The sequence below is a fragment of the Eulemur rufifrons genome, chromosome 8 (assembly GCF_041146395.1).
Source record: "Eulemur rufifrons isolate Redbay chromosome 8, OSU_ERuf_1, whole genome shotgun sequence".
Classification (NCBI taxonomy): Eukaryota; Metazoa; Chordata; class Mammalia; order Primates; family Lemuridae; genus Eulemur; species Eulemur rufifrons.
In genome coordinates, this window is record NC_090990.1 from 6,765,510 (window position 1) to 6,772,394 (window position 6,885).

Here is a 6,885-nt window from a genome sequence, read left to right on the forward strand (position 1 = left end):
CAGAGGAGTCTAATGTGGGGTAGCCCTCCCTGTAGGCTGAACACAGCCCTCCAGGGGGCGTCCTCACTGCCCACCTTTCCCTCTGAGCAGCCTTGCGCTTTCCAGCCCCTTGTCTGCTGGTCTCTCCCAGCAACACTGCCCACCTCCTCCGTGGATGAGAGGATGGAGGGTGCCATCTAAAAACACAACCATGCAGGGCCGCAAGTTGGTGCCATGGCCGAGGCAAGAAGCTGGGATTATGAATCTCATTGTATCTGGCTCATCTAGGCCAGTCAAGGGCCTGACCCTGCGGGACCTCCTGGTCCAGAACAAACGTGCTGGCACGAGTGGGGGCCCATAAAGGCACGTTGGTTCTTCCCCCTGTCTATACTGACAGCTTTGGGCCACTCCCCGTGTTCCCCTAAGTCAGGCTTAATCTCTAAGGACTTCAACTCTCTGAGATTCAACAAATTTATGATTCTAAACATCCTTGGCTCCAGGTGTCTAAAATTTTACGATTATAGGATTTCAAGTTTATTTAATCAGGACTCTTTCAGTTGCAAGTGACAGAAAACATGTTCCACCTGGCTTTGTAGCCATAGAACAGTCCAAAAGTAGAACTAGGACTTCAGGCATAGCTTGATCCAGGAGTTCAGGCCACATCTCTCTCTGTCGCTAAGTTTATGGAGACATATTCTTGGGATTGATGTTGTGTCATGATAGCTGCTGGTAACACAAAGCCTACATCCTCTTAGATTCAATCCCGCCAGGAAAAACTGAGTCTCTTCCCCAGCAATTTGACAAAAAGTTCAGAACTGAATTGTCATTGGCCTGGATTTGCCATGAGTCCATCTCTTGAACCAATCACTATGGCCAAGGAGATGATGGGATACTCTGATTGGCTTAGGCCTGGGTCACATGTGCATCCCCCCCCATCCAAATCACATAGCCTGAAGGGAAAGATGGTTCTTCATTGGAAGTTGGGGGGCTGCTATCAAAAGAATGAACAGTTGCAAGAAGGCAAAAATTAAAAGTGGGCCGGGAATGGTGGCTCATGCCTGTAATCCTAGCACTCTGGGAGGCCAAGGCGAGAGGATCACTTGAGCTCAGAAGTTCGAGACCAGCAAGAGCAAGACCACATCTCTACTAAAAATAGAAAAAATTAGCTGGGTGTGGCAGCTTGTGCTTGTGGTCCCAGCTACTCAGGAGGCTGAGGCAGGAGGCTCACTTGAGCCCAGGAGTTTGAGGTTGCTGTGAGCTAGGATGATGCCACTGCACTCTAGCTGGGGCAACAGAGTGAGAACCTGTCTCAAAAAAAAAAAAAAAAGAAAAGAAAAAGAAAAAGAAAGAAAGAAACAGAAGAAAAGTGCCCCCACACTGAGATTCTGAGGCTAGGCAGAGCAGTGGTCCTATGAGAAGTTGACTCAACGCTTTGAGGAACTCCTCAAGCTCACCTTTCAGATTTGGAGCAGTGGGTGGTGCCAGAAAGTGGGGTGAAGTCAAGCCTCCTTAGCTCTCTGCCCTTCCAGAGCTCAGCAAACCGCGTGCCCCGTGCTCTTCCTTTACTTTAACACTTGGACCTGAGTGTTCTCTTTACCTTTCTCCTCTGTTGTCGTTCTGCTATCAGCACGGCTAAGTTTCAGAAGGGGACGGTGGAGAGTGAGCCACAGGCTCTGCAAGTAGTGGCTGCAGGGAAGGGAACTGGAGGAACTAGTCTTGTGGCTTTAGGGGACAGCCAGCTATCAATCTGAACCTGTGAGAGGGAAGGTGGCGGCGCGCAGTGCTACATAGAAGACTGAATTATTGGGCTCACTTCCCCACTCTCCTGGAGTGGTATTTCACGGTCACACGCTTGTCAAGGCCACACGGTGAGCGGAGTCTACTTGCTCACCGCTTGACTTCGGGCTTGGCCAGGTGACTCGCTTTGGCCAATGAGATGGCCGCAGAGACAATGCGAGAAGAATCTTGAGATGTGTTTGTGTGTTCTGCTTGTCCTCTTGTTTTCCTGCCATAGCCAGAAAGGGAACTTAACCAGGGTAGCCTCGGTCCCTTACTTGACACCTGGTTTAGCTGGAAGCTCGCCCTTTCCTACTGACTTATTTCAAAAACACTCCTCAATTCCAACAGAGGCCCTTGGGTCTCGCCACTTCTAAGGCTGCTCACTGTGCTGGGATCCCAGGCCATGGGCGCCTACACAGTTCCCAAATCCAGACCAGGCACTGGGGAAGCCAGGAGAACTTCTAGGGCACCCACTGGTCCCTGGGGGAGGGTCTGCTCCTCCAGGCCATGACACAGGCCAGACCTGAGCTGACGCACAGCCTGAAGCAGAGCTCCCCAGCGAGCTTCTAGACCTGTGAGCAAACTACTGGTGTTGTTGTTAAATGTCGCCAAGATTTTGCAGTGCAGCGTTATTGTGGCAATAGCCGACTGCTAGAATTAGAGGCTCTGGTATGCATCAGCTGAGCCCTGTAACTGGGATTTTAGGAACCCCACAGGATTAGAAATTGGGGACCCAGGTTTGGCAGGCCCCCACAAAGTGCCATGTGATCGTGGGAAAGTCATTCTTTTAAGGAGCTTCAGTTGTCACACCTCTAAAGTGAGAAAAATAATGTCTGGCCCCAACTTCTGACCTTTGGGAGCCAGGTCTTTGAACAGATAGTTCCGGAGGGATCCACCTCTACCCTGACCCCAGCCCCTTGCCCGGGAAGTGCTCCCCCCGGGGAGTCTGGAGCCCCCTCACACTTAGGCAACTGACTCTATGTAGAAAACAAATCAGACCATAAGTGCAGAAATAGACGTGTGAAACTGTTCTAGGGGCAAGGAGGAGAGAGGGTTGAAGGCTCTCCGGGGAAGGAGTGGGGTGGGGGTGGGGGTGGCTTCTCCGTGGAAGGGATGTGCTGGGCTTTAAGTATGAGTAATATCCCAGCTGGCCGAGAAGAAGAGAAAGAGCATTTCAGGCAGAGGGAGTGAAGTGAGCGAAGGCTGGGGGGCAGGAGGGAGCCCGGCGTGCCTGAGCGCCCCTGGGATGCGGGGATGGGGAGGGGAATGGCCGGTGATGGGGTCAGAGAAGCCACCGGGGAGCAACCAGCTCAAGTGTTGCATGCAGTGTCGGGGCTGTGTCCTGTGGGCAGTGGGGCAGGGACAGGCATGGCCTGGAGCAGCAGACCCTCCCCCAGGGACCAGTGGGTGCCCTAGAAGTTCTCCTGGCTTCCCCCAGTGCCTGGTCTGGATTTGGGAACTGTGTAGGCGCCCATGGCCTGGGATCCCTGCATAGCGAGCAGGTTTAGAAGTGGCGAGACCCAAGGGCCTCTGTTGGAATTAAGGAGTGTTTTTGAAATAAGTCAGTCAGTAGGAAAGGGCGAGCTTCCAGCAAGGCAGGTGGCGAGAGGAAGCAAGAGGGTGGGGAGGTGAGCTGACCTGGGTCACGGGATTGGCGGGGATGGCTGGGCCTCAGCAGGGCCACGGACCCCCTCATCCTCTTAACCCAGAGATGCGAGGCTGCACTGGGACACCCTTAGGCCTGGGAATCGGTCAGACCCAGGTTCAAAGGGCTTTGCCATTACTAGCTGTGTGACCTTGGACTCGTGACTTAACCTCTCTCAGTTACTTCTTTTGTAAAACAGGGACTATGATAGCCACTTTCTGAGATTGTTACGGAGATAACAATGATGGCTAACACTCACTTATGTCTGCACACCAACCTTGCTACTTCCCATGCACTCCCCAGCCCCGCAACACAGCACCGCTATCAGCCTCCCTTTGCAATGAGGAAACGGGTGCACAGAAAGGTTAGGGCACTTTCCCATAGTCACACAGCTACTAGGTGGCAGGGCCGGGATTTGAACTCAGATCACCTGGTTTCCAGGGCTTGTTCTCTGAACTCACACGCTCTATATGAGGTGACATGAGCAATTCGTACATCATGGATAGAACACGTACAAAAATGTCGGCTAACACCTTGTTATCTAAATCCTACCAAATAATATTTGGGAGAACAGACATCTCCTGGGAGGGGACTCCTAAGGAGACCTCCCTAGGCCAGAGGGAGCATGTTTCTGTCAATTCTCTGGACCCACAACGGGGCGGCTCGGGGCAATGACATTACCCGAGGACAGCTGTGCGCCAGACACACTGCGAACGCTGTCCTGTTTGACCTCACGACCACTCCTTGAGGCAGGTGGAGTCTGCACGTTACAGGTGAGGAAACTGAGACCAAGAGTGGGGGCACCTGGGCCAACGTCATCCAGCCGGTAAGTGATGCAGCTACGGGTCCACCCAAGTCCATGTGCTGCACACTCCATCCTCGGAGCCACCTGCTCTGCGTGCCCCTTAGGTATCCTTGGATTACAATCGATGACACCACAAGCTCCCCAGGCCATAGGGAAGCCCCCTGCGCTCAGCTCTCACATGCGATGTCTGGTTCCGTTTGCCCGAGTCAGCATAACGGTGAGCACCCGCTGGCCCTGGGCCGTCCAGACACACCCCGGGAAGCGGAGGATTAGAAGGTGCAGAGAATGGAACCGTCTGGGCTGGGGAGATGAAAATCAAAAGGAAAAAAGCATCTGCCAAACACTGTATCCAAGGCCGAAGGAGAATGGATCGCACCCGGAGAGCAAAGGGCCCAAAGTCAGCTTCTTGCACACCTGAGCTCGCGGAGCCGCGCTGTCCCTGTCTGTACAAGGGAGATGATTATTTCCCAAGGCTGGCTGTGAAGATTAAAGAAGACGGTACAGAGCGTGTCACACAGTAAGTGCTCAGTAAATGTCTACTGTGGTCATCACCGAGGTGGGAAATAAGTGTAAGGGAGGGAAGGCAAAGAGCTTGGGAGTGTTGGTGGTGGAGAGAAGAAAGAAAACGAGGATGAAGGAGGAGGAGAAGGAGGAAGAGGAGGAGGAAGAGGAGGAGGAAGAGGAGGATTAAGAGGAGGAGGAGCAGCAGAGTGGGACATACCACCAGCCAGATGTGCTGCTCCCCCATGTGGTCACTTAGACCACTCATGCATTCTTTCTGCATCCCGCTGCCGCACCTGCCAGATGTGGCCCTGAATGCTAGCAAGAACAGCTGTCCCTCAGCATGCTCAGCTGCAAAATGAGGACCCAGAGATGTCAGGAAGGACACAGAGGCTTGGAGGGCTGGCCAAAAGGACAGAGCTGTCAGGAGGCAACCACACCACCACGCTCACCCGCCCTGGGCCCCGTCTCTCCATTTGCGAGATGAGAGGCTAAGAGATGACTAGGCATCTTGTGCCAGGTGATGCCAATCCCATGGTGTTCCCAGCTAGCGGCCCTGGCCCCTGCATTTTATCTTGGAAGGCATTAGGTATGACCCTGCTCCTCTGGGTCCCAGGAACTGTCCTACCATTCTGCAGGATGGCCCCCCTGGTTTCCAGGGGAGGATCTCATTGAACAAAGCACTTCTCAAATTGGAATGTGAGCTCTGCCTTGGAATGTTTCCCTTGATAGACTGGGGCTCAGAGAGAGGCAGCGACCTCCCTCAGGATGAACAGGGAGATTGGTTTAAGTGTGTCTTAGACCTAGGATGGGAACTGAGGGCCACAGTAGGGAGCACTGAGAGTGGAGACCCAACAGGGACCCAATTCATTAGGGAGCAAGAGAGTGGACCAGCGTGGTGTTTGTGGCATCAGGCACACCTTGGTTCAAATCCTCCCCATCACTGACTCTTCCTGTGACCCTAACCAAGTCCTTTAACCTCTCTGACCCTCAGTTTTTCCATCTGTAAAATGGGAAGAATAACGTGGTAAAGACCTTGGGCTGTAGAATCAAACTGCCGGGGTGTGGGCCCTCAGTATTTACCTGCTGTGTGACCTGCAGCAACTCACTACTCTCTGAGCCTCAATTTTCTCATCTGGAAATGAGGATGATAAGAGGACTCACCTCCTGGGGTGGTCGTGAGTGTGAATAGAGTAATGCATATATGCGGCCTGGCTATCAATAAGTGGTAATCATTAAATATTATTGTTGATGGCTGGTCGCGGTGGTTCACACCTGTAATCCCAGCACTTTGGGAGGCTGAGGTGGGAAGATCCGTTGAGGCCAGGAGTTTGAGACCAGTCTGGACAACATAGTGAGACCCCATCTCAACAAAAAATTTTAAAAATTAATCAGACATGGTGATGCACACCTGTAGTCCCAGCTACTCAGGAGGCTGAGGCAAGAGGATTGCTTAAGCCCAGGAATTCAAGGTTACAGTAAGTTATGATGGTGCCACTCCACTTTAGCCTAGGTGACAGAGTGAGACCTTGTCTCTAAAAAAAAAAATGTGTTGCTGATGTTGTTAGTAGCATCCGTTGCTTGCTGCCTGAAAGGTATTTCAACTGCCAGGACACTGATGATCTACCTGTCAGCCCTTCATGTCAGTGCAGGGGCCCTGGCACAGAACATTCTCCACCCTGCCCACACTGAATGTGCCAGAATGGAGCTGGCACTGGGGCAGCCCATCAGAGCCCCACAGATTCCTGACTGGGAAAATGCCAGAAAAGCTTTTTCTTGCTGTCACTGCAGAGGCTTGGATGGGATCTGGTGGCCGGGGTTAAAGCTGACCTGGCTCCTGGCACCAGTGGGCCCGCCAGGCTGGCTGGGGTGGTGGAAGGCGCTGGCCAGCTTGTGCCAGGAAGCCAAAGCCAGAGAGACAGAGGAGCAGGGCGGGGTGGGGAGATGGGCTGGGATTCTGCGCTGAGTCATGGAGAGTTCATACACACGCAGGTGCATTGGAAGCCTCAGGTACTTAAAAGCCAGGTGTAACTGAGTTATTCTTGAACCTGGCCCTGCTCAACATCCCTCCCCTGAGCCTCATACCACCTCCAAGGACTCACCTCCGCGGCTGAGTGCACGCCCCCAGCCCTCTGCGCGCACCTCAGCCAGCGTTGGCCACTGTCCGTGGTCCTGA